This window comes from Polypterus senegalus, chromosome 2 (assembly GCF_016835505.1).
Source record: "Polypterus senegalus isolate Bchr_013 chromosome 2, ASM1683550v1, whole genome shotgun sequence".
Lineage (NCBI taxonomy): Eukaryota > Metazoa > Chordata > Cladistia > Polypteriformes > Polypteridae > Polypterus > Polypterus senegalus.
Window position 1 is genome coordinate 226,367,961 of NC_053155.1, and position 21,446 is coordinate 226,389,406.

The following is a 21,446-nucleotide window of genomic DNA, read 5'->3' on the forward strand; positions in this document are numbered from 1 at the left end:
TGTTATAATAAAGGGTTATAATAAAGGGTTATAATAAACAAACTACAAACTCGCGGAGTATACAGCACAGTTATACACAGATTAAACAGAACAATTCACAGTTCTTAGACTTAAAATAGCACAAAAAAAAATCCAGTCATAGGCCAGCTGAACATCCTGAGATGAAATAGAAATGCAGGAAAACTGCCACCACCTAATAAAATGTGACTAAAGATAGCTTTATTCCATAAGTAATGCTAGGTGACACCAGCTATTAAATATTCTTTTTAGTCCATTACTGAAATCAGTTATAGAATTAGTGAATCATCCTTTGCTTTTAAAGTTTTGAGGCCTCATGTAAAATGAAATGTGGTTGCGTATGGTTCAGTAACACTATTAAACCCAATGTATGCTGCAGGTGTAATATAGGTGAAGAAGTACAGCCTATTCAAGTTTAAAGCATCAAAAGATCAAACATTATCTTCATTCCAGCTGAAACATGTTACACCATATGCTGTCCTTTTAGATATCTGATACCTTATGTCAAGAAGCTGATGCTTACCATATGCAGGTCTGAGCTTGATCACTCCAGGATGCTTGCCTCCATTGCCTATAGCACATACATTTGTGAGGCACCAATGCACTTTTTGCATTCCCCAAATCCCAGTTCTAAAGGCTTGCTGCATAAAATCTTGTGAATGTTCAATCGTTTTTATAACATCCTTTGTTTTATACTTTCTACCTATATCATGTCACTTCTTCTGTCCAAATGCTCAGGTTAAGGGTGAAATTACATCTTTTATCAGTTGTTTTTTGACATTACTTTTCCTGCTTTTATCTGTAAAAAAATGTTGACTTTTTATTATCTGTTATTCAAAAATGTTGCCATATACCCTTTACCCAGCTTAATAGGCAGAAATGTCAGGTATATAACACCTGAGTAATGCTTGCTAATATCCAAACAGATTGGCATCTTGCATTTTAACATTGCTTTCTTTATTTGTTTAAAGCAATTTGTGCTTACTGTAATAAGTCCAGTATAACAGTATGATTATTGTGATTGTGTCAGTTATACAGTAGTTGAACCTATCTATCTTCCGTTATCTTCTTCTATTATCTGTACCCATTTTGCTCAACTTAGGACCAAAAAGGACAGAGTTTCAGCTGCACTGGGTGCAAAGCAGGAGTTCATTTGGTCTAATGTGCGGCACACTCATTCACACTGCGTCAGTAAAAAGGAGTAAAAAGGTAAAATGTGCAAAAGGTAAAAGTAGAAATCATGACTAAGATGAATTATCGGTGAAAAGTTAAACAATGGCATAAAAATTAAAGGAGGTGCTTTAACCTTTAATTAGTAGTAAAAGTTTTTGTATGCCACTCAACATGTATGTATTACTGTACATAAAAGTTATAGGCTATTGTAAATGTATTTTCTTGTGATCAAACATAATTCCTACGTCGGTTTCAATCATTTCAGTTCAGCAGACACAACTGATTAGCAGGAAGTATATCACTGAGACTTGTACAATCTATATAATTACGGGCTGGTAACAATGGGAAATCAATTACATTAACATAATCTCTTGTTATTCATTGCTGAATTGTGATTGAGTAACTGTCTTTTTTTATAATGCTCAGCGAGTATTGTTGCTATTGATTCATTGACACTCTAGACATTTTACATTCATGACTATCTGATGGTTTATTCATGGTTTATACAGGCAGTGGCACAAAAGCTTACTCCCTTCTAATAAAAGGTATCACTATTCTCATTACCATCAATTTAGCGGAACAGCTTGTCCTTTTACTTGCTGTATTGTTTTATGTAAGAGATTTCCAAACACAAATGATTTGCTTGTTTGCTGGAATGGCAAGAAGTCAAATGAAATATAGAATGTCAGATTGGTCACAGAAAATGTGTTTCCATTCTTGCTAGAAAATAAATGAATTAGACATGTTCCCACATAAATTCTTGTTGTAAATTCAAGTGAATGTTTGTTTATGTGGCCGATGTGCTAGGATGTTGAGAGAACCTTAAATAAGCCACAGTGCCTCGTTAAACTAATTTGTGATGCTGGGAAGAGTAAAACAATTTGGGAAATATACACCCATGCATTAAAGGCAACTTAAATGGCAATGGATTTTTAAAGGCAAGTCTCGGCTTATCAGCATTCATTGCAATTCCTTCCGTATAAGTAACCAAGTCTTATTTATATTCCCATAAAAGTTTGCATCCATGTTTAATCCGGCTAGGTTCTAAAATGTGTATTATTTGATCAGATTTACTTTGTAAACATACATCTTACAAAGTGCAATTTGTCAATTAAAATTAAAGCTTAATTGTTGCTAAAATATGAAAAGCAATTTCAAGTTCAGGGTAACTATCATGCCACCAGATTACCGTGCCCTTTGGCAGTTCCTTCTTCCATGAATCTATAAACATAGAATCTGGTGGCTTTTGAAAATACCAGGAACCCAGAACTGGTTGTGGCCTGCTTACTTGATAATACATACAGTAAATAAGAGTCTCCTATGGAATGGCCAATTAGTTGGTATACCCATGGGGCACTATCTATATTTTGTGTTTGCCTCTTCCTTCTTGGAAATGTGTGAATCACTGCTTTTGATGTACAGTAAATTCAGAATATAAAAGCAAAAAGTACTCTTAAACTTTAAAATTAAGAGTATTGATTAAGTAAAGATGGCTTGTCTTGTCACATGCTTAACCAGTGATTTCATCTCAAACCTACGATTAAATATTATTCTTAAATTAGACAAGTCATTCAGTAGGAAAGAGAAAATTGCCTATGTTTTGAAGAAATGGTGTGATTGTGCTTGGCATGGCATATGATGACACCTTCATTAATGCTTATGTCATGTGGCACAGCCATTGAAAGATAAGGGAAGAAATAATAAAGGATCACATGAGGGGTTGGATTGTATAAAAAATATCACGTAGCTAATGGAAATGCAGAAATATTTAGGTATTGTTTTCTCAATTTAGAAGGTTTCAGGATGCATGCCTGTCTATATTGCATTGTGGTATACAATTTGCCTTATCAATATATAGTATCATTTTAAAATATTGCACTAATCATTATCTTGAATAAGTGGTGATTTTGGTATTTACGTAACATAAAAGGTATTTATACATCTCAAACTAATAAACAAAAAGATTTTTTTCTTTTTCTTTATTTTGAAAGCCCATCTCAAACTAATAAAGAAGATATTTTTATTTACTTTTATTTTATTTATTCATTTTTTTTGAATGCCACCATTTTACTCACATGTATTAATTTAAAGATAGGAGAAGGAGGAAAGTATTTATAATACATGTGTTAACTTTTTCAAATTGCTTGGGGTGCCTGTCAAGTCATGCCAGCAACTGACAAATAAATGTCTTCCAAAATGAGGCATTTTATAAACAAGGCATACTTCATTAAGAGTTTAGCCAAAAGACAATAGCCAAAGAACAAATGACATGTTCTCATAAAATGGATAATACTGACATATATTCAAAAATGTCAGCTAAATAACCGCAAGCTTATTGTGTCATGCCCTAATGCATTGCTAAACACTGTTAACTGCTGACACTTTAGTCTAATTGCTGTAGGGAACATTTTCAATATTATATTCTAACAGGCCAGTTAGGGGTCATTCACTGTAGCAAAAGGCAAAGCAAGTAACTTACCACATTCGGGAAGTCAACAATGATGTAAATTATTACGGGATGGATCCATTTTAAGAACACAGCTGTTGGTGGAGTGATTTATTAAAAATTACCAAAGAAAACTTGATTTTTAACAGGCTTAGAAAATTAAATGCAAACATTTTCAATCTGCCTTTCCTGTATTTCCAGTTTCAATATCGTCTTTTAAAGAATTTCAGTGGTGAGCATAAAGGCAAACTACTTTAGTGCCTGAATTACATTTAATTTTTAATATTAATCTTACATTTGTTTTCTGTTAAATACACTTTATGACTTTTCATTTTCTGATTATACATAATGTATTATTTTATAGGTGCTAAACAGCAAGAATTTAAATGGATTTAGAGTATTTTAATGGTACTTACTGTAAAATATTAATGTAAATTAATGAAGAATTGAAACTTACTGATTCTTATTTAAAAAAAAAAAGATGTCTTCTGGGCAGTGTGATGTTACAGTGGGTAGTACTGGTGCCTTGCCTGTTCAGTGCCTACTTTATGTTTAGACTTTTCCTCCAATATACGGAAGACATGCTTGATACCTTGACTGATAACTTTAAAATTGGCTCTGCATAAATGTGTCTGGATCACTGCATCTGTAACCTGTTTTTATTTTATTATGATACGCATCTGAAGGAGATGAAAAGTATGAAGTGTTTTGTATTGAATTTTTAAATCATACAATATTCTTTTAAACAATGGTGTCCCTTGTCTAACCAACTTGTGTACATACAACTTCCGAGGTATATTAGCTGAAAGTTCATACAGATGTAGCCCCTAAAAGGGTTTGCCAGAATAACCCCTTCTCCCAAGAGTGCTTCAAAGTACTGTCCTGTTATTATTAAAGAAGGACTTAAGAAATTCAGAATCCTAAATAAAATCTTCAGTAGTGTATCTAAACCTGAAATAAAAAGCTTTATAAATTAAATATTTCTGGTGTGATACCCTACTATTATGACAGTGCTTTTATGTACTGGCTATAAAACCAAAAGTATCTTTATGGTTATTCATAATAATAATAACAACTATTTAACCATCATTCAATTTTAGGTTAAAATATTAAAAATAATTTTTTGCTCCATTTCTAATCTGTTAAATTATCTTTTTATATCAGCCCCTATTTTTAAACTATACCTTTTGATTATTGTAGTTTCCCCTTCTCTAATTTAATACTCACTTAAACATTGACCCTTCTAAAACAATATGGTTTGCCTACTTTTTCTTTATTATTGTACAAAATCTGAAGTACATAGCAAATTCTCTTTTGTATGTGGTAGTTTTGTTCTGAATTCATTACTGTGGGCCTGATCATAACATTCCCTTTTTGAATTCATTCCAGTTGTAATGACTGTACTCAACTGATTGTGTGTGTTATATTGAGCTTTGCTGGCTTACATCCCATTGCCTTGTCAGTGGATTATACCGATTCCAAATTCATTCAACTACATTTTTCTTAGACTTTAACTGTTCCAAATTATAAACATTGTATGTAATCTCATTACATTTGCCCCTGATTGAGGAAAAAACAGGATTTGTTAAAGAATTTTAGCATAACCAGTAAAGTGCTACCATGCCAAGAAAAGGCCTTTTTAAGATTAAATTAAAGACAAAAGCCATTTAAAAACAGGCATTTTTGATTCCAAAAGATCCTAAAATGTGTATTTTTTGCTTTATTCAACATCTTATATTGTGCTGTGCTTAGCAAAGATAGCAAATACGCCAGAGTTAAATTAAAACTTAGAATGTATGTTGTGACCTCCAGGGGGCGATGCAGCACCCCAAACCCCAGACACAATCTCACAAACACAAATTCTGATATAAATAAAAGGTTCATTAACAAGAATACCTTGTACAAAAGGCACCAAAAGTGATATAAGCCAAATATATTTCTTCTCTGTCTTTTTCCTCTCTCCTTCTACTCCTCCAGATGAACTTTGTCCTTCTTCCACCAGTCCCTAGATGAGGTTGAGAGGTACTTTTTATCTTGGACCTGAGGAGTATTTCTAGTGTTATGGCATAGCCTGATGGAAGTACTTCCAGGTCAATTGGAAGTCCCAAAATGCAGGGACTGGGAATTCCATCAGCCTCCCCTGGAGGACCCCACAGGGTACACTCCCAGCAGAGAAACTCTGTGAGCATGTCCAAAGCACCGATTTAAAATAGAGGAAGCACAGTCAGTGGTTACTGTATATGGCTTTGTCTGCAATTAACATGGCCATGGTTTCCCTCCCACATCTTGTAAGGGCAGTGTCTCCAACCGTGTCTAATTTTATGACATTCAAAGCACTGAAAGTTCCCCTTCAAATATTTTGTTCTGTAGACTGAGAAGGAGGAGAGAAACCCATGCTCAATCCTCTGCTCTGTGGAATTCGACTCCGCTCTGTTCTATCCCGGGGACTTATCTGGGCAGTAAGAACAGCACCACATGACCATAGGGTTTCTTTCACTCGAATTTTAGAAAATTAGAACACTCTAGACAAGAGCAGACCATTCAACCCAACAAAGATTATCCACTTATTTCTTCCAAAAAAACATCAAGTCGAGTTTTGAAAGTCCCTAAAGTTAAACTGTCTACCACACTACTTGGTAGCTTATTCCAAGTGTCTATCGTTCTTTGTGTAAGAAAAACTTCCTAATGTTTGTGTTAAATTTACCCCTTAATAAGTTTCCAACTTTGTCCCCGTGTTCTTGATGAACTCATTTTAAAATAACATTCTCGATCCACTGTACAAATTCCCTTCATAATTTTAAACACTTCAATCACGTCACCTCTTAATCTTCTTTTGCTTAAATTGTATAGGCTCAGCTCTTTTAATCTTTCCTCATAAAAAGAAGCCGTCTGCCTGTGGTCTGGAGTGGTGGGTTGCTTTGCTCTGCGTTGGATGGGGGTGCCTGCTCACTATTACCCCTGCGGAACGGGGCTAACTCTGACGTCCAGGAATGGCTGTACCTCAGGTACGGCAGCACCGGGACCAGAGTTAGGTAGGGTGTGTGGGGAGTGTGAATGGGTGTCTGGCGTACATCCTTGTAAGTCTTGGGTTGTATGTGTATGTGAGAGCATGAGGGAGGGAGTGTATGACTGTGTTTGTGTGTGACTGTATATGTCAGGTGGGGTTTTGGACTCCTCCCCTCTCCTGGGACATCTGGCAATACTACAACATCTTTGCCTACCCTCCCCCTGCCTTAAGCATCTGTCTGGTCGCTCCCGGTGGCTGCCTGGTGGGATCTGGTTCCCTGGGCTCTGTTGGATCCTCGGCGGGGTGGGTCGCCTCGGGTCCCGGGCTGCTGGGTTCCGGGCCCGGCCGACTCGGGGGAGAGCGGCTGCGGGCGGGCCTGAGGGCTTGCCGTTGATATCTCCGGGACTCTGCCGGCTGCTGGTTGTGACCCCCGGGGTGATCCTCTGCGCCTCTCGGGTGGGGGTTGGGGCTTCTCTGGTGACGGCCTCCCTGGGGTCTCCGCGCTCTGGGGTGACCTCTGGATCTCTGGGCTTGGAACTTCCTCCATCTTCCGCACGTTTTTGGGGGCAGGTCTGTGGCCCTTCACACTCACTATTGGATGCTCCTATAGAGAAACCTTACACATACAAGCGTGCATACACACACAGGTGCTCACATGGTGATTTCATAAGTATGACTTGGACATCTTCAGCACATGATCTAAGGTTGTGGTGGCCTTAAATGCCTCAGTAATAATTACTGTATGATTGTCAGCAAACATTTTTATATATCTTCATGTAGCTGATGCAGCAATGTTTTTGTCTTGTGGTTTGTTTGTTCCCCCTCTCTTTCTGCAGGTCTAGAAGCGGATTCTGGTTCATTTATTGTTTATTCTATACGAAACCCCCCCTCCCCCTTTACCTCCATCTCTTCCTTCTCTCTCTTCTTTTTCTTTCACTTTTGTCTCCGTGTCCGGTTCGAATCTTAAAAACATCTAAAAATATTTTTTAATAAAGTTTTGGTATCAGGCGTGACGTCAGCAGAAGCTGTAACGCTCCACCTGAGAGAAAAACTGTAAGGCTAGTCGCCAGCATTCAGACATCAATTCTGATTGCTTCACAGCCGAACAGGACACGGTAAAAAAAAATCTTTCCTCATAATTCAACCCTTTTAGCCCTGGAATCAGCCTTCTCACTCTTCTCTGGACCTTTTCTAGCGAGCTATGTCCTTTTTTGAAGCTTAGAGACCAATACTGCACAAAGTACTCAAAATGAGGTCTCACCAGTGCATTATGAAGGTTGAGCATAACCTCCTTGGACTTGTACTCCACACACCGTGCTATATAACCTAACATTCTGTTAGCCTTCTTAATGGCTTCTGAACACTTTTGGGAAGTCGATAGCTTAGAGTCCACTATGACTCCTAAAACCTTCTCATAAGGTGTACTCTCGATTTTCCAGCCGCCCATTGTGTATTCAAGCCTAACATATTATAGAAGAACATACATTATTAGCATGACTCCACAATTCATTCTGTGGTATCGTCAATAATGGTTTATACGCATATAAAGTCAGCGCTGGAATATATAAAGTCAAATCTTGAATATATAAAGTCAGCGTCGGAATATATGAAGTAAGCGCTGCAATATATAAAGTCAAAGCTTCAATATATAAAGTCAGCGTCAGAATATACAAAGTCAGCGCTGGAATATCCATCCATTTCCCAACCCGTTGAATCCGACCACAGGGTCATGGGGGTCTGCTGGAGCCAATCCCAGACAACACTGGGCGCAAGGCTGGAACCAATCCTGGGCAGGGCACATGCATCATTTTCAAAACATTAACCGAACAGTGTTTTTTTAATTTATTTTTCTGAATACGTTTTTGTTAACTTAGGTCAGTTCAGAGCCGTTTCAATCAATATATTTTCACTTTCACTTTATATATTCAGGAGTGAGTTTATATACTCCGATGTTGACTTTATATAATCAGGAATGACTTTATAAATTCCGACGCTGACTTTATATATTCAGGTTTTGACTTTATATATTCCAGTGCTGACTTTATATATTCAAGTTTTAACTTTATATATTCAGGTTTTGACTTTATATATTCCAGCGATGACTTTATATATTCAACTTTTGACTTTATATATTCAGAAACAAGTTTGACTTTATATAGATAGATAGATAGAGGGATAGATAGAGGGATAGATAGATAGATAGATAGATAGATAGATAGATAGATAGATAGATAGATAGATAGATAGATAGATAGATAGATAGATAGATAGATAGATAAGAACTTTATTTATCCCGAGGGAAATTCTTTTGTCATATACATGCTCAGTGCAACAAGAGGAATAAAGATAAGGTAATAAAGAGTTAAGAAGATCAGTAGTAATAGTGCAAACAGAATAACTAAATAAACAGAATAACAACATAACTCTCAACAAAATATCAAATAACTATAACTATAACTAATAGTTTGTATTATAACTATATAACTCCTTTTATGCAAAGCAACAAACAACTATAACAAAAAACTATAACAGATATAATAAATTAAAGATTATTAGTGCAAGTGGTGCATGTGATGATGGAAAGGATCACCTACAGAATGAGGAAGAATTATACAGTCTTATTGCCACAGGTAGAAAAGATTTCCTGTGGCGTTCGGTTCTACTCTTGAAGGCAATGAGTCTTTTGCTATGCGTGCTCTATATATACACCAACGCTGACTTTATATATTCAAGTTTTGACTTTATATATTCGGGAATGACTTTATATATTCAAGTTTTGACTTTATATATTCCAGCGCTGACTTTATATATTCTGACGCTGACTTTATATATTCAAGTTTTAACTTTATATATTCCAGCGCTGACTTTATATATTCAAGTTTTGACTTTATATATTCTGACACCGACTTTATATATTCACAAAATCAATGTATTTGCCTGTTTGGCACCCCATAGTATATTTATGTGTGTATATATGTACACATATATATATATGCCAGCAACACTCATGACAATGACAAAACAATTACATTGTCAATCATGTTATGTTATTATTAAAATGTTTTCTTTTCTTTTTACTTCTCCGCTGCCAAGCGCGGGTATTTTGCTATATATATAGATACAGATATAGATACATATATATATATATATATATAGATATAGATATATACACTCACCTAAAGGATTATTAGGAACACCTGTTCAATTTCTCATTAATGCAATTATCTAATCAACCAATCACATGGTAGTTGCTTCAATGCATTTAGCAGTGTGGTCCTGGTCAAGACAATCTCCTGAACTCCAAACTGAATGTCAGAATGGGAAAGAAAGGTGATTTAAGCAATTTTGAGCGTGGCATGGTTGTTGGTGCCAGACGGGCCGGTCTGAGTATTTCACAATCTGCTCAGTTACTGGGATTTTCACGTACAACCATTTCTAGGGTTTACAAAGAATGGTGTGAAAAAGGAAAAACATCCAGTATGCGGCAGTCCTGTGGGCGAAAATGCCTCGTTGATGCTAGAGGTCAGAGGAGAATGGGCCGACTGATTCAAGCTGATAGAAGAGCAACTTTGACTGAAATAACCACTTGTTACAACCGAGGTATGCAGCAAAGCATTTGTGAAGCCACAGCATGCACAACCTTGAGGCTGGTGGGCTACAACAGCAGAAGACCCCACCAGGTACCACTCATCTCCACTACAAATAGGAAAAAGAGGCTACAATTTGCACAAGCTCACCAAAATTGGACAGTTGAAGACTGGAAAAATGTTACCTGGTCTGATGAGTCTCGATTTCTGTTGAGACATTCAAATGGTAGAGTCAGAATTTGGCGTAAACAGAATGAGAACATAGATCCATCATGCCTTGTTACCACTGTGCAGGCTGGTGGTGGTGGTGTAATGGTGTGGGGGATGTTTTCTTGGCACACTTTAGGCCCCTTAGTGCCAATTGTGCATCGTTTAAATGCCACAGGCTACCTGAGCATTGTTTCTGACCATGTCCATCCCTTCATGACCACCATGTACCCATCCTCCGATGGCTACTTCCAGCAGGATAATGTACCATGTCACAAAGCTCGAATCATTTCAAATTGGTTTCTTGAACATGACAATGAGTTCACTGTACTAAAATGGCCCCACAGTCACCAGATCTCAACCCAATAGAGCATCTTTGGGATGTGGTGGAACGGGAGCTTCGTGCCCTGGATGTGCATCCCACAAATCTCCATCAACTGCAAGATGCTATCCTATCAATATGGGCCAACATTTCTAAAGAATGCTTTCAGCACCTTGTTGAATCAATGCCACGTAGGATTAAGGCAGTTCTGAAGGCGAAAGGGGGTCAAACACCATATTAGTATGGTGTTCCTAATAATCCTTTAGGTGAGTGTATCTAGATATATATATATATATATATATATATATAGATATGACAACAACACTCATATCAATGACAAAACAATTACATTAACAATCATGTTACGTTATTTTAAAATTTTTTCTTTTTCTTTTTCATAACTTCTTTAACACACTATTTCTCCGCTGCGAAGCGCGGGTATTCTGCTAGTATAATAATAAACAGATAAGTATCCCAAACCGTTGCAGTAAGTTCACATGAACTGGTAAGTAACCACTATTGATTTTTATGTGTCAAGACTTGGAATTACATATGATGTTTTACTAAAACAAATAGTCAGTAGTCTTTAATAAGTTAAAAAAGGCACACGGGGAAGGAATAGGAAGATGAAACAAAGAGCTACAATCACACTGCTCCACTTCCTGCCAGGGCTTCACATGGCGGGCCGTGTTGTAAAGAATGACGTGGGACAGCAGAAAACTGCAACACATTGGAGTGGATGGACTTTGGGTAGGGCTGGGTTGTTGGCTGAGTCAGTCTTAGTCACCTTGGACATGGGTGGCCCTACTAGCAGTACACGATTCTCAATAGCATCACTTGGGATCATTAATCACGCAAACCACTCTCTCACGTTAAGGCATTGACTTAGTGGAGGGTGGAAGAAATAAACCAAGACAATTAGTACCAGAAAACTTGTTAACAGATTTTTATTTTTTTAATTGACTATATGGTTTTTTCTATCAATCCCCAAATTTTATTTAAATGTAAAGCCAATTGACAACAAAAGGTGGTTAGATGTATATATACAGGTACGGAAGGTACAATATGTCACGTATAATATAATAAAAAAAGCCGTCATCACAAAGTAACCTGCATTCTAGGATTATATAGAGTACATTACAACAGTATTTTGAGCAGCTTGACTATACAACCTTTAATGACAAAGAATTTTCTAGAGGATTCTGCATCAAATAGGATACAAGTGTTTTATATGCAGCTCAGTGTTCATGTTGTTTCATCTTTTTTTAGATCTATTCTTAGTAATCTGTATTGATTGGAATTCATGCTGCTGAAATTTGCTGGTCCTGTGTGTCAATGATTAATATAACAATTTGTCCTGTCAACCATAGTTATCTGAGTAATTAGCCTGAAAACAATAGAAGGATATCCTAACAGAAATAGGAAAGTACATAATGGTTAGAGTTATTCCAATTGCAAATATTAATAAGATTTAGCTGTGCAGGGTTAATGGAGTCCATCAGTGGGAAATATGCCTAAATATTAAGATTTGTGTGCAAACCATGGTGAGGTATGTATCAGTTGTAAAATATTAACTGAAGGTTAGCAGACTGTCTTGAGACCAACCAGTAGCAGTAAAAAAATGCTGCTAAATATTATGCAAGGCATGACTTTGCAATTGAGTATAACAGATCAGAGGCGCCAGTAGTGCCCAGTTTACAGCAGTATCAGTTGTATCTGGGCACAAGGTCAGCTAAGTGGGATCAGGTAATGAGCTGTCTGAAAAAGTGTTTCATATACACAGTAATATTTATATAAGTTATATTACTTTGCAAGATTTTTGGTGTTTAAACATAATAAAAAATAGTGTTGTCTATTTTAAACTACAATGATAACAGCCATTTCCATTGTGTTGTGAATCCTAATTATCTGAAAGCTGTACCTTAGTTTCTTTTACTTTTAAATGATGATTAGTTAATTGTAATAAAGTAACAGTTCTTCTCCTAAGATGTGTATATGGGTAGTGGTGGTGGGTTATGTGTGTCTCAATTAGCAATGCAGCTATAGGCACTTTTCCACCACAGGAACATTTTTCAGGAGCCAAGAACTTTTTATAAATTCAGGAACTTTTGTAGCCTTCCCACTGCAAGAACTCGGGCCATTTGTAGTTCCTGGTATATTGTATTAGCTCATATTCATAAGCTATGTGCTTTTTGTTCAACCAGGAAGTATTGGGGAATTTGTGGGGCTTGGGCAATGAATTGTGCTGATTGGTTGACCACAAGCACAAGCCATCATGCAAATCTGTTAGAGGTTTGGACTTCGGAGTGTTATCTGTGAAGATGGGGCGATGCACCATACATTTCATTGATAAGTGGGGGGATCTGCTCTCTTCGCACCACATTGCTCTTCTTTGCATGCTACATATTTTCTTTAAAGGATACCATTCCTGCTGTGTGGTAGAAACGCAACACACAAAAGTGGCCCACAGCCTGCATCATACAAGAACTCATTGTTCCCTGAAAATAAAGTTCCTGAGGTGCAAAAACAACTTATGATGTCTAGAGATTAGAGGTCCTGGTAAGGAGTGGCCTGACACAGATCAAATTGACCCCCATGAATATTCTAAATAAAATCACAATGAACCTTGCAGAGAACAAGGATGTTGTGTCCCGCTTTTTGTTAGTGAGTATTTGGTGGTCTGGTCAGCTAAGTATCCTTGTCAGGATCAGCTCGAAAAAAAATTTAGTAGTCACCATGTGGTCTTACTAACAGAAGGTGAAAACTATTTTTTGCATGAACACACTGATCAATGTTTTTACAGACATTGGATTCAGGACTTGAAAAGGTACCATCTACTGACTCTGAAGTTATAAATGGGGACTTCAATGCTCACATGGGGAATGAGTTATGTGAAGGGCCATGACTGAGAGGGAAGGACTTCCTAATTTGAACCAGACAAACTGGATTTTGCTGATCACGGACTGTTCATAACAAACATCATGTTTGAACACAATGATGCCATTAAGTGCATCTGATACTAGAATGCCTAGGGCCTGGGGCCAATTATTGACTCAATAGCATTGGTATGTGATCCAAGTCCATACATTCTGGACATTTAGATAAAGAAATATGCTGAACTTTCAACTCATCCTTACGTATTGGGGAACTGTCTCAGTCAGAGCATGCAGTGGGTATAAATGGAAGAACCACATGGGTTAGTGATGACGTACTAGGATCCACTAGCTGGTGTTCAGAAATTATTTTAACTTTCACATTTTGGAAGATCCTAATACATATCTCTTGAGAAGTCAGAGATTTAGAGTCTAAATGAACAGTGTTCAATACTAAAGTACAAATAATGGTCATGGGGACACTGGCAGCAGTGAGCTCAAGACAGGAAACAGTCCTGTACAGAGCATCTGTCTATCGCAGGGCCCACACACAGCCACACAAGACCATTTTCGTATTACCAGTTAATATATCTCACACATCCTTAGAAATGTGACAGGACAACAAGAGTATGCAGAGGAAAATCAAGTAGATATGGAGAGAACCATCAAACTCCACATGAACAACAAGTGGGTGTGCGTAAAAATAGTCCAGACACTGGATCCATAAAACAGCACTTTTTTGTCAAGTGAGATGCTCTGCTAAACATTAATATATTTAAAAGATTTTTAGTGCTTGTTCTATTCAAGTATAGCCAGGTTTCTGAAAAAATTGTTAAGAAAATGTGTTATGGGAGGGATGGAGAAAGTGCTACCCTCGGTAATATCACAAGACCAAACTGGATTTATTAGGGGCCGACACTTATCTTCAAATCTTCGACGCCTGTTTAATGTAATATACTCACCAACTAAATCAAACACCCCAGAAATATTATTATCATTGGATGCAGAAAAGCATTGACATGATTGAATGGAAATACCTTTTTACCATATTGGAGAAGTTTGGGTTTGGCCCGAACATTTGTGCATGGATTAAATTACTGTATACTAACCCAGAAGCTTCAGTTTGCATCAACAACATTTGCTCAGACTACTTTAAACTAGAACATGGCACAAGACAAGGATGTCCCTTGTCACTGCTGCTGTTTGCGATTGCCATTGAACCACTGGCAATACATTGTCGAAATACTGATCAGATAAAGGGGATTAGCAGAGAAGGACTAGAACAGAAAATCTCATTATATGCAGATGATATGGTACTGTATATTCGGACCCAGAAAATTCTCTGCCTGCAGTCTTAGCAGCACTCACAGAATTTCAAAAGCTCTCTGGTCTCAGAATTAATCTGAATAAAAGTGTACTCTTTCCAGTGAATTCTCAAGCATATAATATTAGATTAGATACCCTACCTTTTATGATTGCAGAACAGTTTAAATACCTAGGGGTAAACATCACAAGTAAACATAAAGCTCTTTATCAACAAAATTTCGTCGTCTGCATGGAAAAAATTAAACAAGACTTGCATAGATGGTCAACCCTTCATCTCACACTAGCTGGAAGAATTAACACTGTTAAGATGAATATTCTTCCTAAGCTCCTTTTTTTATTTCAAAACATCCCAATATACATTAATAAATCATTTTTAAGCAATTAGATTCAACAATAACCTCATTTATTTGGAATTCAAAACATCCACGCATCAAAAGAGCGACCCTACAAAGACAAAAGGCAGAAGGCGGCATGGCTCTACCTAACTTCCAGTTTTATTACTGGGCGCAAATATACAGGCGATAAGAACCTGGACACAAATAGAAGAACATACACAGGCTTGGACCGCAATAGAAGTAAAATCCTGCAGTACTTCTTTGTATTCCTGCTCTGCTCCAATAAACACACGTTATCGGCAATACACTAATAACCCAATTGTGCTCCACTCACTTAGAATCTGGAACCAATGTAGAAAGCATTTTAAGACGGAGAAGCTTCTATCTGTGGCCCCCCTGCAAGAGAACCACCTCTTTCAACCTTCACAAACATATGCAGTTTTAATATCTGGAAAAATTTGGAATTAACTTGCTTAGAGATCTTTATATAGACAACGTCTTTGCATCCTATGAACAATTACATTCCAAATTTAACATTCCAGCTACACATTTCTTTCACTATCTTCAAATCAGGAACTTTGTTAAACAGAACCTTCCAGATTTTCCTCATCTTGCACCCTCATCCACGCTGGAAAAATATTGCTCAATTTTAAGGAATTAGACTCCATCTCTACAATATATAAAATCATTTTACAATCCCTTCCTTTCAAAGATCCAAGAGGACACTGGGAAAAGATCTCTCAATTAAATATCAGAAAAGGAGTGGAAAGTAGCAATGCAGAGAATTCACTCGAGCTCCATATGCAAAGCATACAATTATACAACTCAAAATTATATATCGAGCACATCTGTCTGACTAAAACTCTCCAAAATGTTTCCAGGGCATGATCCAACCTGCGAACGTTGCAACCAAGCCCCAGCCTCACTAGGTCACATGTTCTGGGCCTGCACCAAATTAACATTATTCTGGACAAAATTTTAATTACCTTCAGACAGCCTTGGACTCACAATCCCTCCTAACCCATTAACAGCTGTGTTTGGGGTTCTTCCAGAGGGCTTAAAGTGGAGAAGGACAAACAAATTGTGATTGCATTCACTACACTCTTGGCACGCAGACTTATTCTGATAAACTGGAAGAACCCAAACTCTCCTCTTTTAAGTCAGTGGGAAACCGATGTGTTATATTATTTAAAATTGAAAAAAATCAAATACTCAGTTAAAGGATCGTACAGACTTTTTCAAAACATGGCAGGATCTAATCAGTAATATTTTAAAATAAGTTTATAAAGCACAGAGAATTTATTAATTTAGGTATGTTTACAAGCCTTAAATTTTACACGTTTGGCTTGCTCTCTCAGGGTGGGGATCGATCTGTTTTAACATAATTCTTTTTTTGTAAAAACTTGATTGCTATGTATGGGTTGTAATAAAATTAATAAAATAAAAAAATATATATATAAATAAAAAAAATAAAAAAAGAAAATGTGTTATGGGAAAGAACATTTAATATACAGATGATTGTGTTGAAATGGTGCAAGCCTGATAATCATTAAAATGTAACTAATCAAAGAAAACACAATTACTTCCTTTAGTTTTCTTTAATATTCCTTTGTAACTCCCATAAGTTTTCTATTTCCCTAAGCAGATTTTCATACTTTCCAACCTTGGAACAACTATGCACTCAATAAACCAAGGACATCCTGAGCATCCTTGTGTAAGGTAAACCTCCTGATATTTCTCAGCAAGACAGTATATTCATTAGGAAAAGAGTATAAGAAATAAGATAACCTTTAGTCATTTAACTCTGAGCTATCCAGTCAATTTTGCAAGTAAAACATAGAATACAATATATGTCTTATTATTATTTGATTTTAATTCAAAGCAATTAGACTATCTGGTAGCTGCTTAATCAAAATATACACAGTGACCCTGCATTGGTGCCCCCATTTAAACCCCTCTTCTATACAAAAGCTTACATAAGTTAATTGTGAAAAACAGAACCAATGTCCCTTCACTAAGATTGATTGAAGGTGTTATTCTCACTTTCTTTATTGCATTTTACATGCCATTAAACTGATTCTGAAAGACTGAAGACAAATCATTCACACCTGACTAAATGCATAATTAAATAATCTAACCAAGCAAAGACAGCAGATAAATACGTAATGCATGATACATCACTGGAGTAAAACTACCACAGCAAAACTAAGTAACATCCTCTAAAGTACAGTAGAACAAACTACAAAGCTGATTTAATTTCCACAGGAAAGAAATCTCATGAAAAACCTAGCAATTACAATAAGATTATACCATCACTGTCAATTTAATTGTGCAATGAAACAGCAGGGGGTATCCATGAACCCACAAAGGAGCCAAAGAGATCGAAATAATAAAACAAAGAGGGTGTTTATTATTGCAGAAATAAACACAAGGGAGCAGAAAACAGAAGGGGGACTTTAAAGTATAAAAAAACAAACAGAAATCAAAGCCTTTGTGTCTTTCTGGGTCTTACTGCACAGGTGTTGAACCTGAGTTTATCTGCTATGGTTGTTAAGTGGGATTTGCTCCTATCAACAAAGTATAGCAGAGGTTTACCTTTTAGTTCCACTCTTTGCTTTTTCCTCCAACTGCAAACCTGATTGGCCTTAATACTGAGCCAGCTTTATATCCCAGACTGGGACTATTTCCAAGGTAATCTGTGGAACAACATCCAGAGTGTGTTCTCCACTAGAGAGACTAGGGGTTCCTGAGCACTCAAGTCAAGTACCTTTACTGGCCCTTTCTTCACCTGCTCATCACAACATGATATGTATTTGTGACAGAGCTTCACAGATACAATATGGACACTTCTAGTGTGTAGATTTCTAAATACATTACCTCTTATCTCTCTTCATCTTATCATTAAAAAGAGCAGCTGCTGGGTTATTTGACCTACAGCACCCTGTGAAACACTGCAAGATTCCACCCATGCAGGAACTCTCTCTTATTTATACTGGTAACCTTGCCTATGGTCCTTCAGAAATCACCCAGCACACCGGCTGGGCATGCTGCCCTGTTTATGGTTGTTTCCCCACATTGGCACTTGGCATGCGTTCCTGTCACCAGTGTGAGTTCTTTATTCTCAGAGCAGGTTTGTAAAGGTTTGTGTTCCGTCTTGACAATTTCTTGTGCTCCTTCTTTTCTGACAGTTCCTTCCTAACCCCAACAGCCTGTCTGAGTAGCTAGATTGCTAAATTAATAAAACAATGTAGTCCACAGATTCACACTTGAAAGTAAATGTAGAGATCATAATATGGTTGTACTGTAACCTTGGTAACAGCAGAGTAGTGCCTTGTCTCCAGAGGTTTAAAAGGCAGAGGCTTAAGGTCAGTTCATTATTTCTTTTTTTCTTGTTTTTTTTTTTTTTGACTGATGGCATAGACTAAAAAAATTAACACAACAATATATGCAGTGTGATCATTAAATAAATGGCTTACAGTATTTTAGCTCCTTAAATAAACAATGTTCTGCTGTGGCATCCTTAAAGACATCAAATAGTGATTTAGGTACCATGTTTTTCTAATGGTTATGTAAATGTTGAAATAATTAACATGACTATTGTGTAATTTTTGAAAACTGTTTGATTTAGAATAAAACTGCATTTAACTCAGAAGTGAAAGTTTCAAGACTGAAACACATCCTGGACAGACAGTGTGCTAGACTTACACTGGGAGAACTCATTCATTCATCCATTCTTTTATCATTGATTATTTTTTTCCAGGTTTCCATATACCAATGCAGATATACAGAGGGTCATAAGCTCGTTTGGTAGCATCAGGCATATGTTCATCACACAGACACACTTCAACACACAACCATACTTACTAAGTAAGTCGTGGTCAATTAAAAGCAGGCATGTCTTTAGGATGTTGCGGGAGACCAGACTACCTAAACAAATCAGTGAGGAAACATGAAGAATATGTAGACTGTACCCAAACAATGACTGGATCAAAAACTGCCTTTTTATATTAACCTATGACGGCTGCAGCATTTGTGTATGATTCAAATATTTTCTTGTAATGAGGATACACAGTTCATAGTAACTATTTAGAAATATTCTGTTGTAATTGAGTAAATGGTTAAAAATATATAAGCTTTCCAAGAATACATTTAAAATACTGAAGCAACCAAAATTAGATAAAATAATTGTGTGCCACATTATAAAGAAAGAACCATATAAAAGCTTGATCAAATATGCCTTGTCACACATGTGCGTATGGGAGGCAGCTAAAGGGCTTGAGTAACGGCAGTTCCAAGTCATACTGGGATGTGGCAGAGTGCACTCTGACTCTTTTTCTCCCTTTCCTGTAGACCATTCACCAGAGATTCCACCTGGCCCTCTTGACATAATTTCCAGGACAGGGTGTATGGAAGAAGACCTTGCCGGCTCCGGCCCCTGTGATGTCACGTCAGGCTCGAACCAATGGCTGAAGACCTTCATGAGCCCGACCCCTTTGATCTCACTTCCTGTCTTCCCCTTTAAAAGCCTCCACATTTTCCCAATTCCCTCAGTTCTGTTTTGGAGTCGGTTTTGTGCACAGTAGTGCTATCATTTAAACTACAATTTGCAGCCAGGAAACCAAATATACGGGTGGCTGCCCCAAACCTTGCTATGACTCTTTGTGGCTTTTGTGACAGCCTGAAGCAAAATAGTATTCATATGAGGAACATTATTAGGTACATTAAAATCAACAATGGTGTGCAATTTTAGAATGTGCTTTCCATGCACCTGAATACTTTTCAAACTTAACCACTCTGTGTATTATTGTTTGGCACTGCAACTTGATCAGAACTGTAATAGCTTTTGAAATTAACTTGACATTTTGTTTATGATTTTTGAAAGGCTTTTACAATTTTGTGGTATACATTTCATGTAAATTTTTTAACATTACACATTTAACCTCTTTGGAATTTCAAAGCTTTTTGGAAGTTCAAAAGAGGATTCTTAACTGCTTTTAGAAAAAAATGCATAATTCATTACTAATTTTTACTCATTTGGTTTATTATTCTAATTATTCTAATTTTGGTTCTACAATCATCAATATTATTTATTATTTATTTACCCATTTTGTCCAAGCAGCATCCCTTTCATATACAGCCAGTCCACACTATATGTCCAGCTAGAAATATGGGTTTCTTCCTTACACTACTAATGAAATGAATGTAGCCCATGACACTTTCCTAGATCTTGCTGAAGAGATAATTTTTGAAAATAACTTTTACTGTACACATATATGATAAGGAATTCAATTTCCTTCCTAGTATAAAGTAACAGGGACCAAGCTGAATGAAATCACTAAAACATTATTGTATCTGTAAGAAAAAAGATGAAGTTTAACAATCCAAGCTTTGAAAGCCTATTTCGAATTTTAATCAATACAATCTTGTAATTTTTGTCAGTATTTTCAGGGCCATTTTTACTACAGTTTACAAAGACAAAAATAAAGCACCAAACATTTTAATATATAAGAATCAAGTCCTATTTTTTTCTCATAAATTAAGGAGAAGCCAAGATGGACATAATACTTATTGGTCAATCAATAAACTAAAAATGCTCTTTTTTGTAAATAATGATATATTTTTTAATTACAACTTTATCACACATTTTGCTATAACTGGCTAAATTTGCATTATTTTAGCTGTGAAATTAAGAAGATATCATTTTAAATGCTCACAGGAAGAATGGTCTTGTGAATAAATAATTTAAAGAAAGTTATATTTGCACTATTTGCATGAATTCACAGCATCACAGTACCTTTAACTAGAGCCTTCAACAATTACCTAACAAGAGCAACTACTGCACAAGTGGAATTAGATTTAAGGACACTGAATACATCTAAGATGTAGGTGAGTTTTTGCCTACAAAATCAAGTGCATTATTAATCAAGAGAGGAAAAAATCACTGACAGATTGGTGTGTACTGTGTAAATACAAAAAATCCCATCTTTAACAACAGAAGACAAACATATTGTCTAGATGATCTGAAACAAACCTAAAGGACACAAATCATGCAAAAGAAGTGAATGAATCAGAAACTGGTGGAACTGAAGCTGATCAACAGCATGGCTCGCCAGGTAAATTTTAAGGTGCCTCTTTATCAATACACTTTATTA